This window comes from Anas platyrhynchos, chromosome 3, assembly GCF_047663525.1.
Source record: "Anas platyrhynchos isolate ZD024472 breed Pekin duck chromosome 3, IASCAAS_PekinDuck_T2T, whole genome shotgun sequence".
NCBI lineage: Eukaryota > Metazoa > Chordata > Aves > Anseriformes > Anatidae > Anas > Anas platyrhynchos.
In genome coordinates this window covers 110,275,842-110,299,013 of record NC_092589.1, presented here as the reverse complement: position 1 = coordinate 110,299,013, position 23,172 = coordinate 110,275,842, and positions in this window count along the sequence as shown.

Sequence of the window (23,172 nt, the reverse complement as noted above, 5' to 3'; positions counted from 1 at the left end):
TCATTTGACAGTGGCATTTCTGAAACTTTATACACTTTATGCTCTTGCTGACCTCAGGGGCAGCTCTTTCATAAATGAGGTACTCAGCTTGTTTTAGTATTGCTAGGATTAGGGCCTTAAATCACTACAGATTTTCTTAAACTGTTTAAGGATTATCAGGAAATAGCAAAGGTGAGACAAAGCACTATGCTAATGTCTGTGCTAAAGTAAGGAGATGAGGCTTGTTCAGCTCTGCACTGAATTTGCATTTTTTCATCCACGATGCTCTAAGTCCAGCATGCTATGCTTACAAGCAGCTTCTGCTTCGCAAGCTGGCTTGTTCATTTTAGGATGTAGGTAAAAGGCATTTCTTGCAAAAAGAATAATTATATGCTCTGAGACACGCAGAAGCATCAGAATTCACAACATGCATTTTACAAGGGCAATAAAGTTTTATATGCATACAGAGAAGAAACAGTTTGCCGCAAAATACTTAATGCACCCAATTATCTACTGAAATAAATGGATGGGAAAAAAAATGGCAAGATTTGGCTCACTCTTAATTACTTTACATTTGAAACTTTCTGTTCTTAACAATTCTGCCACCCATTCCTTGGTACTTTGCTTGGTCTGGATTCTTGTAACCGCACTCCTAGCAAGAAGGAGGCTGCCCAATGTCAGTGTGAAGAATATGAGAAAGGCTTGACATCAATTACAACATTACACACAACATAAAATTTAATGGCTTGAATCAGCCTTTCATTGCTATTTAAAGCAACTGCGTTTTTTTTTTTTTTTTTTTTTAAAAAAAAAAGATCCTAAAAATTAACCATTTTCTAAGAGGTCTAAATTTTTCAACAGCACAGGATCTTACCCTGAGGTTTTTAAAATGTTATTTCAGTTCTGTGGTATAATTGTGGGGAAAATTTGACAGGTAAATGGATTTTTTAAAGTCCAAAATAAATTGATCTCCTGGGCAAATAAGAACTCTTTGGGGCAAATTAAAAGACATAAAATAGATCACTCTCCACTGGCTCACACTCTTTGCAGTCCCTTGGAGAGGATGCAAGCTGAGGCTGGTGGGCTGAGACCTCAGGAAGAATTTCATCCACACGTTTTTATGTTTGTTCTTAAATAGCTGGGAATCGCACCAAGGACTTGGGTGGCTGGGTGATAAATTGCTGGTTTTCCACCTTTGTGGCTGAAGTCAGAATATTATGTGGTGGCCTCAGCTTTGTCTCTCATCGACACGCGATCATCTTGTAAAACACCAGTTTCTGCCCCGGGGGGAGCAGGAGTGGGGCTGGCTCCCCCTCACCCCGTAAGGGTGGTCCCCCCAGGTCAGCCCTGGGGTCACCCCCAGGGCAGTGTGAGGAAGCTGGCTTCTTCTGCAGCTGCAAACACTGCACCATGGGTAAATAGAAGGCTCAGTTTCTAATTTTTTAACTAAATAATCAGATAAAACTTGAAAAAATAAAAATACAAAAGAAGACCCTAGAACTGTTCCTTTAAATAAAAGACCTTAGGAGATCTGCAGACATATTTTTCTCAGTGCACTGGAGTATAATTGAAAAGCCACTTTGATGCAGTGTGTTTTGCACACAAACCTTGACTATCTCACCTTTAATAAGGACTTAGTAGGAAGAAATATATAACCCTTACATTAGGAATGTTTCAGTGATTTTATTTATAGTCCATAAATTTTACTTCTCAGAGCTGCTGCTGTCTGCCAGGAGTAGCTTTAGGTTGGATGGGATGGGCAAGGATGTTTAGTGAATTTTATTTCACAGTGTATGAACACTGGTATTGTTTTTTTGGAACTATTTTTTTCCATCTGAACTATAGCTGTAACCATGACCTAGGTCATAAGCCTTTCCTGGAGGGGCTGTGAAATTTTCCACGGACTCTGATATTTACACTGTTGTTTTCCCCCATTTAAAATATATTTGGTTTTAAATACAGCATTTTGACTGGAAATCATACTCAATACTCAATATTTATTGACTATATGGAAAGAAATACCCATGGACCTTAACTTAAAAGCCTGCAAATGTTTCAGAACCTCTTGTAAAGATCATGGGAGGACTAGTCATAATTGCAGGTACTCAACAAACAGCTTTTCACACTGTAAATTTAGGCATCTTCTGTCATCCCACCCCAGTCATGAGGGAACAGACAGAAAGTAGTAGGTTTTGGGATGGGACCATGTCCTACCTCCTTTCCCAAGGGCTGATGTAAAGGAAACCAGGAAGACCAAGATTCCCCAAAGCAATTGGCACTGTCTTGTGCCCAAGATTAGTGAGTGACAGTTTGATTTCTATTAGATTTCAAGCTAAGATATATTTATATACGTGTATGTGTGTATATATATATATATACAGACACTTGCATATACATTTTATGAAAAGCTTTTGAAACAGTGTAATTCCTCCTCAAAACACCACACTTGCTGAAAGAGAAGACAGGATTCAACTCTAAAGTATACCTTGTGATCAGATAGCCACTATGAATGAAATTCTCCTTCAAAACAAGAAAAGATATCCTGAACCTTGAGGAGGAAAACATCCCAGACTAAAAAACAAGCATTAGCCATAATGCGGTTTAGAAACTCACTAGCTGGTCTTTTACCTGTTACGTGTTTGGTATGTAATAAAAATGTATGAGCAACCAACCATTTTTATAATGCAATTTTTCTAAGAATTTATTCTTAGAAAACAAAACCTATTTCATTACCTCAGAGGTTTAAAGGCCCCCAAATCTCTGCTTATTTTAATGGACAAAAAATATTTAAATAAAACATTATCTACTGTTGGACAGCAAGGCTTTGAAACCACAATTTATACTGTGGTTTGCTGGGGGCTTTTAACAGTCCCCAACAATTCAGACACACAAGGCATAAAAAACCCTAATCAATGCCATTTTTACATAAAAAACAAAATACTATGTTTCCCATCATAAAATGTTATGGCGTTTACACAAAAGCTGCAGCTAGCCTCATAAAACTCTATTGATTTCCCAGTGGCGTCCTCAGAGGACACTTGGCTGTGTTAGAGGACATGCTGATTTCTATCACCAGAATAACCCTGGTTTCCTTTTGGAGACTAGATTCATAATACTGGTCTTATCAAGTGAACCTTTTGATGAGCTCATACTGGGTTGTGCAGAGAAAGGGCTGCCTCTCAAGAACTTCATCTCCAATGGTCTTTTATGAGGACAGACAAGAACTGCAAATACTGCTCAGAATTGGAAATTTCTATTATTTTGCTGTGGATTTTCTTTGGTGATAGGTGAGTTTTTGTCCTTTTAAATGAGTGCCTCTTCTAGAGTATTATTCAATAGCTACATTAAATAGTCCAATTCTTAGAACAGCTAAAGAAGATCAGAAAAATAACAACAACAACAAAAAAAGGAAAAATAGAAAGCAATCAGAAAACAAAAGAAAGAAGAAAAAAAAAGATTAACAGAAAATCTCCTGCTGACTTAAATTAATTTTAAATGAGTCATATACTGAGAATTTCTATTTGTAAAAAGTTTTTACATCAGACAGTTAAGCACTTTTCTCCAAGGACAACAGACTTACCACACTTTCAGAGACATGTCAAAGAATTTTTATACAATAGTCAACATCAAATATTTGATTTTTCCATAGGGTGAGTAAAACAGAATGATGTGAAAAAAATAATAAAAATATGAACAATTCTCTGTTGTGGCTTAAAATGTTATATAAGATTTGAAGTCTTATAAAACCTGAAATCTTCGGGTAAAAATTCATTGTTATAAAAGAATAAGAATGGAAACAAAAAGAAAAAAAAAAAGAAACAATTGTTTTCTTTCTGTTCTAGAATGTTATACTCCTATAAGTGAAATGAATTGAACAAATTAAATCCCTTCTAGACAGACTCTCCCACCAACTCCTACTACATTCTGTTGCAGAAGAGCTTACTCCCCACTCCTATTATTTACTTAAAAGTATTTAATAATAGTGCCAATATTATAAGAGTAAAAGTCATACACTTCTCAACTAACAGGAGCTGGAAAATGCTTCCTAGGGAATAGGGTCTAATCCTGCAAGATTAGAGATTGCAACATCAACTGAATTGAGAATAAAGATGAACTGTGTCATATCACAGGTCTTAATTTTTAGATGACTCATTGCAAAGAGACTAGAGCAGCTAGTTTTGAATTACAGAGAAAACTTGGAATGAAAAATGGAGAGATAAACCATGTTTGTTGGGAAATCCTCATCTTTAACTAATAAAGGCTTTTAATATGTACTTTTTTTCCCCCTCTTGCTCAATTAAAAATATGTTAATACAATGTTAAGTTTGAGATTTAAACCCACAAGAGTCAGGAAATTCAGAATTAAGACTCCCTTGGTAACCTTAATTCTGTTCCCATTGTGCATATTATATTTTATGATAGGGTCTTTCATTACATGATCACATAACACTGGGGCAGTGTGACATGCAAAGAGTGGTGTTGAATGAGTGTGTGGTTTGTTATGGAGGTTAAAGAAATGTCAGTGTCACTAAGTAGTCTTGCAAAAACGTAGCAACTGCACTTTTTATAAAATTATTGTTTCATTATTGAAACAATCACTTTGGCCATACTGTTGCATACAAGCACTATTTTCTTCTTAAAATGGTATGAATAGCCAGATAAGAAAAGAGGTTTTTCTCCACAGACTGCTCTCAAACACTTGTGAAGGGGATCTTCAAAACCCATGTAGTTGTATGTTAGGAACTGCTGCTTTCTCTTTTGTCTTTAGAAATTCTATGGGTGGTACCAAGCCCTGGGAAGATGTTGGACTACTGTTCTGGAATATGAACTATTTTGTTAACCACTAAAAAAGTGTCTGGGAACTTTTTAGTATAAAAATAAAAATGCTTCAAAATATTGCCCAAAACTATTTAATATTCTGTAAGAAAGGTGTGAGGCTTGCCAGCTCTTGAGTTCAGAGGTTATCATCAGTAGTGGTCTGCTCATTTCTGGGAACAATTTTTGATTTGGAGATATAAAGCTATATTGGAAGCAAAGATCTGAGTCGTTCCTCCTTCAGACCTCTTAACTACATGGACCCTAAAATTTGTTTAGTGTCATGGACACTAACTTCTGTTAGGGCATTATTTCATAGAATCATAGAATCATGAAGGTTGGAAAAGACTTTCAAGATCATCTTGTCCAACCATCACCTTACCACCAATATCACCCACTAAACCATGTCCTGAACCACCATCCAACCTTTCCTTAAACACCCCCAGGGATAGTGACTCCATCACCTCCCTGAGCAACCCGTTCTAATGCCTGACTACTCTTTCTCAGAAGAAATGTCTCCTAATTTCCAACCTAAACCTCCCCTGGTGCAACTTGAGGCCATTCCCCGTAGTCCTATCACTAGTTACCTGTGAGAAGAGGCTGACCTACAGCTTCCCACACCTTCCTTTCATGTAACTGCAGAGAGCAATAAGGTCTGCCCTGAGCCTCCTCTTCTCCAGACTAAAGAACCCCAGTTCCCTCAACTACTCCTCATAAGACTTGCGTTCCAGACCAGCTTTTTAGCCGTTCTCTGGACATGCTCCAGGGCCTCAATGTCCTTCTTGTACTGAGGGGACCAAAGCTGAGCACAGTACTTGAGGTGCAGCCTCACCAGGGCAGAGTACAGGGAGACAATCATCTCCCTGGCCCTGCTTGCTACACTATTCCTGATACAAGCCAGGGTGGCATTGGCCTTCTTGTCCACCTGGGCACAGTGCCAGCTCCTGTTCAGGCGAGCATTGACAAACACCCCTAGATCCTTTTCCTCTGCACAGCTTTCCAGCCGCTCTGCCCCAAGCCTGTGGAGCTGCATGAGGCTGTTGTGACCAAAGTGCAGGACCTGGCACTTAGTCATGTTGAACCTCATCCCATTGGCCTCTGCCCATTGACCCTTCCTGTCCAGGTCCCTCTGCAGGGCCTTCCTACCATCCAGCAGATCGACATTTTCCCCCAACTTGGTGTTTGCAAATTTATTGAGTGTGTACTCATTTCCTTCATCCAAATCATCAATAAAGATATTAAAGAGGATGGGCTCCAACACTGACCTCTGGGGAACAGTGACTGGTGGTTTAGTCAACCACCTAAACAGTACAAAGATACTTCCATGGGTTAAGACTCTCCTCCCAGTCATAGGAAATCTGTCATATTTATGTTTATTTAATGGCAACTAATGTGTGTTAAGGGCATGCCAATATACTTTTTTTTTTTTCTTTTGAGGGACAACTTCATGGGTGGAAGAACTTTTAAAGGACTAGTAATTTCCAGGTAGGTGAAAGGGGAAAAGTTCTCTGGCTATGTATGTGTCCTGGCAAACTCTCTTTGAAATGCTGCATATGTCAGAATCAAAAGCAGAGGAGTATATTCAGAAGGATGATTTGAGAGCATGTAGACATCCCAGATGTCTTGTCCAACTAGGGTATGCACTATAGCCAATCACAAAAATGTTTGAAATATTTCAAAAAAGAGTTCATATTTTTGAACATAGGAACTACTTTTTGGACAGGAAGTTGATCATCTCTATCCTTTGGCATGATTGCTTGCAGTTTTTCTTTATATTTTGACTTCAGTTATTATATTTTAGCCTTTTTTTAAGCATGTTTAATTTATTGCACAGAGGTAAAATGGTGGAATTTAATTATCTGTGACAAACATAAGGTTAGTTTGGATGATATATAGGTCTCATCTGTCCCTAAACTTCATGAATTGATCAACTTTGGGAGCAGCCTGGTTTCCTACCTTAAACATCTAACTTGCAATGAAATTTTTAGTGCTTAGTGAATAAGCAGCAATGTGTTAAAGTTCCCTCTGTAGGCAATGAAAAGATTCAGGTGCCTTTGGAATGTAACCACATAATTTGGAGAGAATCTTTTCTGCAGGATTCAAGGATGCAGGATTTTGTGGCCAACACTTTTCTGTTCTAGCCCATATAGAAATAAGGTTCACATACCTTGGACTGAAACTTCTATACAACTAAAGTCTTATAAGAAATATTTTAAAAAGCAATATCACTTCTGATGAACATCAAGGTGACAAGGCAGAAAAAAAGCAGTGCTTCCTAAAACCAGTCATATTGTATTGGGGAAATTAAACATAAGCAACCAAAAATCTGGCTTTTAATTTCTAATCTTCAAAGATTTTTCATTATCTTAAGTAAATTATTCAGGAGTTATGAAGCTCAGTAAAATATGCCCCTGATCTAGGCACACAGGCCTGATAGTTTTCTTATTTTTTCTTATTTTGTAATGTGACAATGACAGAAATACTGAATTATTTTGCCTGGGGGAGGGCAGGAGAATGAAAGAGCCTTACTGACACCTCTTTGGAAAGAGGACCTGAGTTTCTTCCCAGCTAACCTAAAACATGTTTCAAGTTTCATTCACTAAAGTTAGGAGCTGAGCTAAGTTATGAACTTAGAGGCCTATAAAGGTGATGTCCTTCCTTTGGGTAGTGTGCATGTCAGAAAATGAAATCAGTTGAAAGATTTTTTTTTCATACAAATGTGACATATTGTAGGAATTATTGCAGCATGTTCTCTTGTAGTGTTGTAATGGGCAATGGGTACATGTTGTCTTCTTCCTAAGAGCATTGTCTTAATCAGAAAGGTGCAAGAATAGCTAGTGTGTGGCAGGATGACCAAGAGAGGTGTTGCTCTGCACACCATCACTGCAGCTGAGGTTCAGTGCCCCAGCCCCGGGCCACTGGGTGGGATGTTTTCCCCTGCAGATTCAAGTAAGCTAGTTAATCTCTGGATGCTCCTAAAAATTGAGGTATTATAATATTATACCCCCTCCTCTTATTTTTCCCTTTAATCTTTTACCTCACTGAATTCTTTGCGGCACACCCTATCCCTTGCTATGCTCAACATTAACATTCATACTTGTAAGTAATTATTAATGATGACTTCAAGGCATAAAACTAAAAGCTACAAACTCTGAGGGCGGACACATGCTATACAATACCAAGGAGGACTTTAAAGGCTTCTCCTTCCTCTCCTCTTCTTTTGGATGCTAAAGACATAATTAGTACCATATTTCCTGCCTTTGACATTAAGTACCACCTCAGACAAGAAACATAATGATATTTTGTCAGCACAGACATAAAAAAGTTAGATTCAAAATGGTGGCATTCCTGTACTTAACTAGATAGTTTCAAAGAGATTTATAACCAGCTATAACCAGCTGTAGTTTTCCTCACATGGTTGCCCTTTCAGTTCCAACCTATTAAAGTCTCTGATGATCCTAAGGTCTTGTACAGTTTGACATTTGAAGTGTATCATTATTTCCTTAAAGCAACAAGATCTTTTTTTTTCCCACTGAGATTAAAAAAAAAAAAAAAAAGGAGAAGAAGTAGAAGACAAAAAAGGTCCTAAGGCAGGATAGTGAATAGCAGCAATGGGAAGGTTTAGAAAACCAGAACAAGGGCTGTGGGTGTTGAAGCAATCTGCTGCTCAGTCCTGCAGCAGGAGGGATATGAGAGGAAGAACCTGCTGCTTGCTGATGGTTGAGCTGAACAGGCCCCTTGGTGGTTAGGTAAGGAGCTGGGGTAATGGTGTGGGCTAGACAACAGAGGTGGGAAGGGGGAAAAATGTTCTCTTTTGGAAGCAACAAACTACAGAACTGGTAAAAGATATCTTTAGGCACAAAAAATCTTAAATGCAACTTTTGATGGGTGAACCAGATCCAGAAATTAAACAGAATTGGTAATAATAATTATTTTTATATCCATTTTCTGATCTGATTCACTGGGTGACTGCACAAACCTGAATTTCACTTACTGGCATAAGTATGAACGTTGTTTAAATTAAGCAACACAATGCAGATACATAAACTGAGATGACTGTCATGATGATCAGTGCTTGTTATTTTGGCTCTTGGCATAAATATAAAATAAGGGGGAAAATGTCGGAAATTCCAAGTACCACTTTTATTGATTTTTAAACAAAAAGGGTATGTCCACAAGAATTACAACTGTCTAACAGACCTAGATTTGAAATCAAATAACTTGATTTGAAATATCTACTTTTTACAGATTTTGAAATGTGACAATAACAATGTTACTTTAAATATTACTCCTAAAGTTCCTTCACTTCACAGTTTCCAGTTAATGTGTGTCAAGTCTCAAGAAAAAATGAGAAAAGAGCATGAGCACTAATGTAACTAGCAGGAATTTATCGTGTCCTTCACAAACTTCTTGTATGGTTTTCCAACAAACTGTCCTTTGGATTGTTATTTGAAGGTAGAGGGTCATCCTTCAGCCCACTTCAAAAAAAAAGAAGTTAGCTCAGGGCAATATTTACAATGACAGAACCCCTCACTTATTCAGGTCAGTTAGTATGCTATTAATACTGAAATTAGCATTAATATTATGGAATAATATTAATTAATTTTATTTCTATTATTAATAATAAACACAATATTTCTAGATACTAAGCTTATTGTGACAAATAGAAGATCTGTTTTCTGTTCCAACTCTGTAACAGATATGATGAGAGACTCTCAGCAAGCATCTTTGGCTGTTTCCCACATTGTCTGTAAAATGGACATAAGGATAATTTATAATTTACCTTATACATTTTGAGAGACATGTACTGAATTAAGCACTATGTTTCTGAACAGACTGCTATGCCATTGTGGAAAAGAGTATCACTCAAGGTCACGCCAGTGTGCTGATTGGATTTCATTTTTTTTGCTGATGTGTTCATATTTACTTATTAAATATGGCACCTGTAGGTGGTAGGAATTGTTTATTTTTTACAGATGTGCTACTATTGGATGTTATGTAGAGGTCAAGTTAATTTCCTCAAATATCTTAGTCTGTCAGACATCTTTTGAATATTGTTTTCTTTTTCTTTATGTATGGGGCCATTTATGCTGAGTCGGTAGCTCATACCCTTGCAGCTTCATATGAACGGGTAATGTGGCTTTGGTGACTCACAGACTTACTCTTCTGCTATCTGAGAAGTCATGCAAAGGGGAGATGGAGGTCACTCTTGCTACGGGAGCTGGGTCAGATTCACATGTTTTTATGAAGGGTGGTAAATGTCAGTTGTGATTTCAGATAAAATATATATATTGAGATTTCTTTGCCATTCACACAAGGGTGGTTTTAACATCAGAACATGACAGCTTTATGTCTTTTTCTCTATGGCCTGATCTCATTCTGGCTGCTTAATTCTTTTAACCTAAACATACAAAGAGGAATTCTTTACATTTGTGTATGGATCCTGGTTTTGATTTTATTATGTGTGCTAGTGTTTAAACAAAGTGTATCAAGTAGTGCTTTGCTCCTGCCTCTGCTGCCCGGATGAAGCCAGGAGAAACACAAACAGCTCCTAAAGCTGTACCATCACACATCTTATTTGCAGCTTGATGGATAATATGAACTCTGCAGATCCCTGGGTGGCCCTGAAACACCAATGGAGTGAGATTCATTTTTCCTTCCTCTTCCACCTTTATCATATATTTTACAATTTATATGATTTTCTTCATGTCCCCAGGATTCAGACTCACAGCATAATCATCAGACCTTTCTAAACCTCTAATTTCTTCTTTTAGTTCTAATAATGGTTTGTCAGACTAGACCCTCAGAGCTATTTTATGTATACAGAGAAGTAGTCAAATCTCCCTTCTACTTATACAAAAACTGAAGCAGGTTCTGAGCTAGTATGGAGGCAGAACTGAGGAACTTGGCTTGGGCAGCACTCAGGCCACATGCCCTGACCATGCACTGATGAATGCATCTGAGAGGTAGGGTCTAACTCTAAAGTAGTCACTGTTCTCTCTCAGCATAGAGGGATGGACACAGGCACTTCCCAAGAATGAGTGAGCTTATCCAGGGGAAGATATCTTATACAGAAAATGAAATGTCTACACATGTGAGAGATTCTCTCAAGTCATGAAAAGGGTATTTAGAAGTACTCTCTGGTTTTGGACAGCAAACTATAACAAGCCTCCAGTTAAAAGAGGAAAGTGCACCATTCTGGATGGCAAACAGACTGAAAATCCTCTCCTGGGAGGCAAGGCAGTGCCTGGGCTCTGAGGCTGTTCTTCCCTTTCTTCCTGCAGAGCAATAGTGAAAAGCTTGATGTAATGTCATCGAAAGGGAAATGTCCTATAAGGTTAAAAATAAACATAAAATATAAATAAATACTAGTAATAAAAAAAAAGGATTTGTCTCTCATCACCATCCTGCCTGGCAGCCCCATCAATGGTCCTGCCAGTCAGGAAGCAACAGTTAAAGATCTGTCAATCACAGATAGCAAATAAACTCTATCCCATTCCCATCCCATGAGCCTTTTCTCCTGCAGTGGAGCTACCTAGCCATCAAAGTAATTTCCATCTTTTTTTTTTTTTTTTTTTTTTTTTTGTGTCTGTGTCTTTTTCTAGATGCTGAATGCAGCTGATGATTATTTGAGAGGTGATTCAGGCCATTTCTGGTGAGGTGATAGGCTGCTGTTAAAAGGGCAGTGTTTGGCGCTGCTGCTGGAGAAGACAAGAAAAATGAATGACAGGATTACATACGGTTATCCTGTTTGTTAGCACTTGCTTGGGTCCCATCAAGTATCCTGGCTTTAGCTCCTCTGGAAGGGTCACCAGGAGGACTGCAGTCTCTGTTCTTGCTTTGAAGTCCCTCCTGGGAGGAAGCAGGTAGGCTGAGATTTGTTCACTACCCGAGACTGAAAGATGCTGAACTCTTGTCTTCCTGGATAGTGGTGACATGATATTGCCTGTGGGGAACTGATGGGGCTAATAGAAGGAGATGGCAGTACATCAGACTGAAATCCAGATGACAAAGAGGCGTCCTTTCTGCAGGGAAACAAAAGCACCTTATGGTGCTGTGTATTTCCAAGGCTTATTCTCCTGACATTTTGGGAGGAATTTCCTTACATTTAGCTACAACAAGGAAGTGCAGTTCAGAAGAGAACATTTCACCTTAATTTTGCCACAGTCTAGTAGTCTAAACGAGTCTAGTAGATCCTGCCCTCCATCACCTTTGATGTTCATTGTGGCTTGTCCCTGAAGTTTTAATTTCTTCTGTTTGTTTGTTTTGTTTTGTTTTTGAAAGGAAAAAAAAGTTTCTTATTGAAGGGAATAAATTGTAGTACTTCAGGGAAAGGAGATCAGAGTATGTTCCTCACTATATTGCTAAATGTATTTTTTGAATGTATATTTGGCTTTCCCTCTAAGACCCATGACACAGGTAAAAGAGTTGGTGGAGAAGATACTGCTGATGCTTTCTGTTTTTTCTGAAGCTGAATCGATTCCTGTTAACAAAAGGCCCAAATCTTCTTTCAGTGGTATTGGCTAAGACTACAGGAGAATCAGGATTGCTTCAGCATTTTTAACTTTCAGAACGTCTTTGATGTGAAAGCATTGTGAAGAAAACAGGATTTTATCTAAGATGACCACAATCCCCTTCTCCCAAGGAAATAATTTCAGATTTTCCTACAATCTTTAGTCTATAGCTCAAAGCCATGTACTTGCCTTTGAGACGATTACGACTTACAGCCTAAGTGCTGAAAGCATTAAATCCACCTCTTCTCTCCCTCTTCTTTCTCCAAAAGGCTATTTTAGTGCTTACTCCTGTCCATCATACAGGTGATGGTAAAAGACAGAAGCATATGAAAATGGCTATGCTGGATCAGACTAAAGGTCTCTTTGGCCTGGCAGCCTAGCTCTGAAAAACACCAAGGGAGGCGTCCAAAGCCAGTGAAGGTCACGCAGAGATATTTCCGTCTTCTCTCTCCTCCCACCCAACCTCCAGTGATATGGGATTTCCTGAGCATGAGGTAACATCTTGTTGGACCCTAAATTTAATCTGAGTACAATGCTTTTCTAAAATTACTATATTTGTTTGTATTGGTGCAAACCGTGTCAGCATAGCCTAGCACAGAAGATGTGCTATGTGTTATGCAATCATGGGACAGAATGGCTCTCTCTGTCACACCAGAACCATACTGACAATGAACTTGCAATGCTGGTATGTAAAACATATTAAACAATTTAAAGTAAAGAAGGGTGAGGCAGCTGTGAGACATTATTAGTCTGCAAGCATATCAGAAAATCAAGCATCTACATATTTTCCATTTTACTGGAGGTATCATGTCAGAGCAAAGTTCAACAGGAGGGCCTGAGGCATTTTTCTTGCTAAGGAAGGACAATGAACAAGCTAAACATACTCTCATCTTCCTGTTTTTATGTTCAAAACCGTTTAATCATCTCCTTGTTTTTGATGCTTACAAAAAATGCTTGAGCATGAAGGGAAACTAGGAGCAAAAGTGTAAGGTACTTCTGTGACAACTGACAATGTAGATTCTGAGGTTTAATACCTAGGAGAAACTACCAGAAGATTGCTCTTTTGTCATTCTTAATAAATGAGAGGAGTGAGGTGGGCAAGATATAGAGAAGGTCTTGAAGACACAAAAAAAAGAGATGAATTAAAGGAGGGAAGCAAAGATAAAAGAGAGAAATTGATGTGGTTAAAGTGACATACTAGGAAAATTACGTTCCAAGGATCATTCTGAGATGATATGAATGGAAATGATGCTGTTTCCCAAGGCCAGGAAAGAAATCACTGCAGTCTTCATTCTGAAAAACTGCTCCAGCTCGTTTTCTGTGTTTGGTTTCTTGTGAGAAAGGGTGGTAAGAGTTACCAGTCACTAAACACCAGTGACCTATTGTAAATCCCTGGGATCAGCAAACAGCTATGATGAGTGTCAGGCAGTAATTCCAGAGCTGCAGAGTTGCAATTCCTCAAGTGCTGAGTGTGGAAGAACTTGGGGAAAATTAAGTTCCTACCCACAGGTTTCTGATTTTTTTTTTTGCTCGTCCTGTCCAATAAAAGCTATATAGGGCATAGGTAAAGTACTTATCTTTTTCTGATCTGCTAACCTCATGTGCTGTTTTTTAATATAAAACTGCCATATTTTTGTTTGCATGGCCATAAATCTTTAAGTAAGATCCCGGGTTGTTGGAGTGGAGGAAAAAAAAGGCATTGTAAAAGATAACAGTGTATATTTTCTCTCACCCTAGAGTTCTTGTTTTCTCTTTTAATGTCAACCCCAACACTAAATAATTATTCTTTTTTACTTTTTCAGTTATTCTAACAAACATGGTGCAACTGAAAAATAAGCATTAGTGTACAGAACCTGCCAATTTCCTTCCATTCCTATCATTCTCATACTTTGTTCCTTTACACTGGTTCCAATAGCCACTCTCCCTGGTAGCAGAAATATTGTAACCCTGATGTCTGTCAGCTTCTCTTTCTTTCTCTTCTGCCCTTCAAGTATATAGATTACTGCTCTTCTCAAAATGGCAAAAACTCTCAGGAACAGTCCCTTGCTTAACATGTCAAAATGTGAGTTCTGGCTGGCAATTGCTTTAGTTTCATTCCCTTGAGATCTGCTGATGCCAGAAATCAAAGCATAATTTTGCAGATGTTGAGATCCTTTAAGCCCCCTAGGTTGCAAAGCTAAGCCATAAAGCCAGCTGGCACTGTGTACGTGTGCTAAGAATGTAAAAGTATACATTTTTAGTTTTCAACCAACAATGACCGACCGCTGGTAACTTCAACAAAGTGAAGTATTACTAGCTTTATTTTTGGAGAGTAAGTGGCTCTATGCATTCCCCTGAGCTCTTCTTCTGTTCTAGTGCTGCTGTTTTAAAGATGCCATTCAGAATTACCAAAGTTTCTTTGGTGCCTTTCCAGCATATTTTCTGTTTTTAAAGGGATACCATGCTCTGACAGTACATTCAGTTCATTGTAGAAAATTTAGGAGTTACTTCAGCAAACCTTAACTGTTGATTTCAAACCATTTTACCTTTCTTTTAAAAGAAACACATTCAAGGGGGAGGAAAAATGATACAATGTCTGAATTAAAACAAGAAGAAGATGAGACAGCCAGCAGGCTCTTTGCTATGTTATATGCAAAGAGACACCATATAGTCAAAGTGTGTATGGGAGCTTAGATATGGCACGATTCTGTGCTATGCATGACTGGCAAAATTAAAAACCACATCTTTACATTTCTGAAGAACTTGGACAACAAATAACACCATCACATTTTTTCATCTGGAGTTTTCATTTCATGTATCTGTTTGAGTCCTTTCATTCAGTGCAACATGTTTTTCCTGCATCTTGAGAGTAACTGGTAAAAGCAATGTTGTTGGTGGGGTGATTTCTGAGATGATATACAGATAGCTCTGGACAGTTATCAGGGCATGAAAAAGGTTTCCCATTTAGTCTTTTTTTTTTTTTTTTTTTTTTAATGTGTGGAACCCATCCAGTGGAGAGACTGCCCAGAGAGATATTATTGTTGTCACTCATGATTTGATAGAGTCACCTTCAAACTGATGGGATTCATCCCTAGATACACAACAGACTGAGTCAGGATCTCATTGATGGCATGTGAACAACATGGCAGAGATTCATGTGTGGTTCTTCAATGTCCATCTATTTACTCTGACTGCAATGTTACTCTATTTTTTTTTCCCCTGCAGTTCTGATCAGAAATTCCAGGACCTGAGAAACCTTTCCTGCAGCAAATTACACCCAAACTGCCAGGTTCTCATGCACAGTTTAAATTTCAATGAAGTGGTATTTTCCAATGAAAAAAAAAATGTTTAATTGAAAAATTCCTGACAAGCTCTAATCCTATTAACTTCACTGTGGTTGCACATATGCTAATGAGAGCCGTGTGTGTGAGACTGTTGCTAAATTTGCAAAACACAATACCCAGGACATGCATATTATATGTAGTTTGACACAGGCACATATGGTTTATATTCTGTATTCTAAAACAATATTATGAACATTTTATAAGGTTGCAAAAGTAAGTATTGTAAATTCAAGAAATGCAAAAGTTATTGAGGCATGCACTTTGGACTCTCCCCCTCTCCAATGTAATTGGCCATGTTCACCTTCCACTTCCTCTTCTTTCCCTTCTTGTCCCTCTCATATTCCTCCTCCCTCTCCTCAGTGCCTTTCTTCTATGGCTAACCTTCCTTAGCAAATAGCACATGACACACATGGCTCCAATGCAGTACTAGCTGTCAGCGTGAGCTGATGTTGTCTTAGTGCTTTCTCTTATCTCCCATCTGTCCTGTCTACCCAGACTAAGCTCTGCAGGGTAAAGGGTATCCGCTCCTCAGAGTATGGACAATTTACTGCATTGCACTCGACTGATCTGTGGACGTTTCTGTAGCAAGTACAGTTCAGCAATACTTATTTCTATAAATATATGCATTCTGATGTATCTTTAGCTAAGCAATTGCTTAGCTAATTTTTTTTTTTTTTTTTACCAGAGGTTCTAATTCTCCTTGTCCACCAAAATTATTACAATTTCCCTATACCTGTGTGTCAGTAGAGATTAAGTAGTTGTCTTTCTTTTGCTAGGGTAACTACTTCACTTTGATGCTCACTGTCCCAAGCCTAGGCAGAAGTCTTTGCCAATATGAAACTTCAGTGAAGTCTTCTGGCACTGTTCATGCACAAGGATTTTACTCTACATTTTAACTTTGAGATGAAATGCAGGCAGACATTTTCCTCAAGAGACAGAACAGAGATGGCTGGGAGAGACATCAACCCAATGGGTAGACGTGTCTCATTGTCTTCAGTCAAGTGAGTGTCTAGACTAAGGTAGACATCTACACTCCATCAGTAGTCCACAGAGATGAATTCCTCTTCAGTGATACCTAATTTAATCATCTGCATTTAGGGACGATAAGTTGTCTTCTGTAAGGATATGCTCTCTCTATTCAATAGATTTAACCATCCTGCTTAGACACCATGGCTAATTATTAGGTGGCTAATGTAGGATATGAAATAATCTCATATTTTAGTGCAGTTTCAGGTTACTTGAGCTGCTGTACTGAATCCTGTTGCTTTGAGGGTCTTGTGTTTCAGGCAGGGTCTTTTGTTGCCACATACAGAATGATGGGAAAGTCAACAAGAGGAGGACTCAACTGTATGTTTCTTGCAACACAGGAGCTGGTCTAAGCTTCAAGTTTTGTGATGCAACACAGCAGTTTCGACAGATATATATTAGTGTTACATTGACCTGAAGCAAAGTGTTTTTATCCAGCTTAACAAGATGAAATATTTAGAATCCAGTTGACTTGACCAAAAGAATGTATTTTGCTTACATTTTCCCTATGGAAAATTGAAACATTTCTGGAGAAAAAGTATTGTTTTCCCACAGACAACTCTTTTTCACTGAAAAAAAGTTTTGATGGAACATTTCCAACCAGCTGTAATTATAGTGCATACATAAAAGGGGCCAAATTGATGCTGTAAGGGCATTCCTAACTGTAATCTATCCATAATCTCTGAGTGTTAGTCTCTGTAACATCATAACTTTTGAAAGTTATGAAACTTTTTTAACATTCATAACTTCTTAAAAACTCACATAAATGGACTGTGTTGTATTCAATGTACACTGAACTGTGCTAAATTAAAGGGCAAACCCATGACAGAGGCAGTCACCTATTAGACATTGGGCAAGGACCACCAAATTCATGTTCATGTCTGAAACTGTTGCTCCATCTGATTCTAAGTCCCAGAAGGTTTCAGTTTTATATCACTAGCAAGTCAAGAGGAGATGCAAATGATAATTCCTAAAGTGTGAAAAAGAATTTGGCTGTTTTTAGGTAAACTGCAATCCAGTTTTCTTGGACATAGGTACATTTTAAGGAGAATGGAGGGTTTTTGCACTCCTCCCCCAACCACTGCTGGAAGTAACAAGCTTATTGCATTTTACACCCAGGTGTTTGCCATAGAATCTGACACATAACTGTGCCCTGGAAAACTATAAAACAATATAATTTATAGAAATAAACTGAGTGAGAATCATTATTTTTTATTGGTACCACTTAATGTGCAGAAAAAGCATACTTTCCAAAAATATGGAATAAACGTTCTGTTAGCCTTATTGGGTCCAAATGTTAGGGTTTAAATTATTTTACTATGCAAACTTTCTTTCATATCTTGGCAGTAGTGATTTCCATTTTTATTCCTTTGGTATCCATAATCTTATTAAAATCAAAAACATATGCTTTGAGATCATTGGACAGATCCCTTCTCCCACCCTACCCCCTTCCCTCCATGTTAAAAAATGCACTGAAAGACCAAAAATCAAGTACTGAGAATAACAGGAATAGCATAGGAGAAAATGATGCAGGCTATCGGGCCTGAATGGGAAAACAGTTTGAGAAGTGCAGTTGGGTTTTCATGCTTTTGATTTGAAAGTCATTAAAGGTGCAAAAGTCTCCAAGCCTCCTGCTGGCTGCCATTCGGAACCCACTCCTTCCCCTGCAACAGGGGGTGCTCACACCAGGATCACATATTTGCAATATGAAAAAGAGTACAGGGGGATGTGAGCTATATGACAATTTTGGAGATGTAACACTTGCTGCAACCATCTCAATGTCAGGGAATCATATCTGTGGGACTGAAATGTTAGCTCATTCCTATGGATTTATGAATATACTTTTTTTTTTTTTTTTTTTTTTTTTTTTTTTTTTTTTCAGTAGTAGTGTAATGACAAAGCTCTCAATATGCAAGACCAGTAGTTCTGTGACATATATCATGCATTGTGGCTGGTTGCTTTTTAGCCATGGAATACTCAGCAGATGACAAGGATCTTTGATTACACGACAAAGGCCTTTGCTTAGATATCTTCATAGTAGCAAGAAGATTTTTTTTTACTTAATTGTCTTTATAAAAACATTTAAATATACATAAATCAGTGCTTGTGAAAAAATATGGCTTTTGGAGGCAGAGACCTAACAAAAGACTTCATTTTTTCTTCTGAAGTAGTTATTCTAACCTTTTATTTATCTCTGGCATATTCTGCATGAAACTATCTTTCATCTATTCTGATGTCCAAAGCTGGAATAGCAGTGAAGATTCCTGTCAATAATGTGAGGGGATTATGAATTAAACTGGCTGCAAAATACTCCTGAAGCTTCATCATAGTGTAGCTTAGTCTACACTTGAAAAGAAATGCAAGCATACTGAGGTATGTAGATCCACAGTAAATGCACCCAAACTGTCTTTATTCTGCCTGGTAGTGACATCATGTGATGGCTCATTGAATATGTTAAAACATGTTTAACATTAAGTATAACCCAAACACTGAATTTCTTAAGGGAGCTGTCATTTATGGAATTGCAGCTTGTCAACTAATAATTCTTAGAAACATCACTGTGGATCTATGAGTTGTTGCTATAGCTTTGGGAAGGGTATTTTTTAATCACTGTTGTAGGAACAGAACAGAACTCATCCAAAACTAAAATGTTACAGTTTGTGTTTGTTTTTAATGACATTTTGAGACAAAGATCAGCAGGATTTACATCCTGCTTTCAGCTGAATGAAGAATCCTCACTAATTTCATAGAAGCTGAAACACACCTTCTGGGTGTGGAGAATTCTCAGGACTTTCAATCACTTCTACTGACACAATCCAACTTTGAGCTGGTAGTTGAGACGTGACAGGTTCTCAGTTCCTTTGTTGTTTGATCCATGATTCATATCATATGTTGTGATTCTGGTACTTTAGAGTGCTAGACAAATTTCAAACCTGTCCCTTTAAAGATGCCACTGAATTTAGTAGTTTTATTTGATCCACCATTTACTCTGTTTGGTCTAGTATTGAAAGTTGTGAGATAGTATTATACCTTGAATGCAAAGTACACTTATTTGAGCATGATATAAAATGCACAACTTAATCCACTTCTAAAATGGGGTTCAGCATGCTGAGAAAGGGGAACTTTCATTGCAGATAAGGCACATCCTTGATGAGAAGGGGAACTGTGCCTGCTTGCCTGGGTCACTAAGCCCAAGGACCAAAGATGAGTAGAGTTGTTGTAAGTGCCTTTTACAGGACAGGGACACCCCCCCTCAGCCTTGGTTTGTATCTCTTGGTTTTATACACCTGAAGATGACAAATGCTTTCTACATGCAAAATCCAGGCACCTCTTGAACATTGTAGGTTACCCCCTGTCTCTCATCACTGGCTATTTCAAGAGCCTGGGATGACTGACTCCTAAATGTTACCCTATTTGTAGACCATGCTATTTATATTATCTGCTGATTAAACTGAGAAAGAACAATTGTGGTTTGTTTGAACTTGTCGTGAACTAAGGCAGTTTGTCAAATTGACAGTTATGGCTGAACTATAAACTCAAGTCCAATTTTTCAAAATGGGTATGCAAGAACCTCAAGAACTATAACTGAGAATCAAAATAAGAGGAGTACAATAGATGTGTGAAGAAAAGGACGTTGATTTTAGGTTGCACCAAAACAACTCCTATACAAGCAATTTTTAGGCACCTGAATTGGAATACAGATTTCACTACTTTCTGGTATTCTTTGTTAAACAGCAATTGAGCATGCTTTCTGCATGACAGAGAAACTATCTCAGTTATAAATAGGAAACTTTTGAATATAATTAACGATGATTTTTTCTTCTTTCCAGAAAACATCCATAGAAATAACAAAATTAAAACAAAAATATTTTGCTGAAAAAGAGTAACTTTTCCAGGAAGACATGAGGACTGTTTTTCATTAGTGTGAACCATGGGAAATATTGCAGCTTCATCAGTGAAGGCCTGACATACGATTTCTATCAAAGACACATTTCATTTACTCTGGGCTTATTCAGCACTACTCTTATACAATGTTCCCTACCAGCTGTTGTTGCTGCTGTTTGCTAGTAATTGATTGCTTTGTTCCTGGCCTGAGAAATAGTGTCATTTAGTGCTTAGCTTCTAATGAGCTACTAGTTTCTTCCTTTACCAAATATTAATTGTGCCCAAAAATATGGACAGGCTCCTAACAAAACTTGAGATGCAAGTAAAATTTTGGGTTTTGTTGTTTAATTTCATCCTTCCCCACATAAATTATACTGCAGTAAGTATTCCTGACCCTCCAAAATAACACTAATTTGCTAAAGTATCTGCTTCCTTATGTATCAGCCACATGTTCTATTTTTATCTCAGTGGTGAATCCAAGAAGTCAAATTACCCATTACTAATGGTCATGTGGCTGCAGTGATTGAGAGTCCAGAAAATGCAGAGAAAATGTCTGAAAATATTTTTGGGAATGTACAAGAAAAGCAGAAGTGTGTACACTTTGTAGTAAATGATAAGATACAGTAATCTAGATGCTATTTTTTTTTGAAAGCTCTTTAAGGAGGACCATTCATGGACATTCTTGTTATGCATTTTCTTTCTGGTACTGCTTATTCATCTAACTTGAAACTGAATTACACAGTTATGTCACACAGACTTCGACAGCACTGTGTGTAAGAGCAAATGTGCAACAGCTTGTGTCAAAGGCATGAAAAAGGACCAGCTATTGTTGGTTCCCTTTTGGTAGAAAGTATTTGCTAAAATTGGCTGGGAGCTGTCCTAGAGGATTCTTGGTTGGTACGTATTATGAAAGTGATGAATTCAAGCACAGAAGTGAGATTAATGGATTTATGGAGCGTAGGGTTCTTTTTTCTTGCAGGATTATTATTATTATTATTATTATTATTATTATTATTATTATTATTATTATTATTATTATTAATAATAATAATAATAATAATAATAATAATTATTATTATTATTATTATTGTTGTTGCAGCTGCATTTTTAAATGAAATGAATGGTGTATTTCAATTCAATTGATGTTTAAATTTAATTGATGTTGCATTTATATTTAATTAATGCTTATAGATGTGTTCTGTATGTGACTTGCTGGCAGTCCCATGGTGAAGGGTGACCTCATTATAATTATTTCCTCCATATTAGGATTTTGGGAGCTTCTGGAAAAATTACATGATACAGGGTCAGAAATTTATGATTTACTGAGCTATGTTAATGCCTCTGGTTAACCTGATTTCATTAGAAAATTCACTTTATATGGAAAAGAAGAAGCGGCAAGTTTACTCGAAGATATATGCATTCAGTTTGGGGAAATACAATACAATACACTGAACAGAATTTGCTTTGGAATTTGCTTAATGACAGGTTCTATAATTAGACTAGGCCTCAACATTCTTGTTAATGATGTAAAGGAATTTTTACATCATGCATTAAACATTCGATTTTATTTTTTTTCCAGACAGGAATAATATAGTCGGAGAGTTGAAAACAAAACCAAACCAACCAACCAAACAAAAACGTTCATTAGTTCTAATAAGTATGTGTATTGAAAAAATCATTGGTAAGAATAAACTAAATTTAAAAAGTTATAGGCATAGGATCTAGATCCAAATATGTAGCAAGAAAAAAAAAGCCCCACAAGAGTTTAATAAAGATTATTTCCTCTTCATGTGTGTCCAAGGCAAAGGTGAAGAGAATTTTTAAATCTCAATGAGGAGAACTTGTACCGGATGTTGTCAGGTCCTATAACACTAAATTTAAAACATGGACCTTTCTGCAAAGGAAATAATCAATCCACTGCTTTGTGTTCAAATGCTGATCAGTCAGAGTTTTACCTGATTCATGAGTAAAGATCAAACCAGAATATTCTGAAAGCCATAACTATGGATGTGATTTGGCTATTATCAGTGTTCTGGGTCTGCTCTTGGGGCAACATAACAACTCTCTGATCCCTGTGCAGGACTCTTCAGAAAGTCTTGGCATCATGCAATACTAACATAAACAGTTTACAGTCAAGGAAATTGTGGTATAAAATTTCTGAAGAACATAATGTAGGTGCAACATGTGTTTTGAAAGAGCACTTGGAACTTGGCAGAAAAGCAGGAGAGGAAGGAATATTGGAAAAAATAACAAAAATAACTCATCTTTTTTTTTTTTTTTTTTTTTTTCCCTATTCTTCTCTTCTTCTCCAAGCATTTATTGAATTACACTGTAATTAGCATTTCTCAACCTTAAAGATTTGTACCACGATGGGATGTATAAAATTATCAAAATAAGGATATTCAAGATATACAGTGTTTAAAGAATACTCTGTACAACCTCAATATCTTCTTTCTGGATTAGATTCCAAGGGAAATTTCCTCTCCACTTTGCCCTGAATAGAAGTGCATCACTTTTACTCCCATGCCAGAGCCCCCAAGGACTCCCATATGCATTCCTTTTGCTCCTGCCCCTGCTTGGAACATGCTTTCCTCAGAATCTGTGTATCTGGAACACTTCTTTTCTTTGGG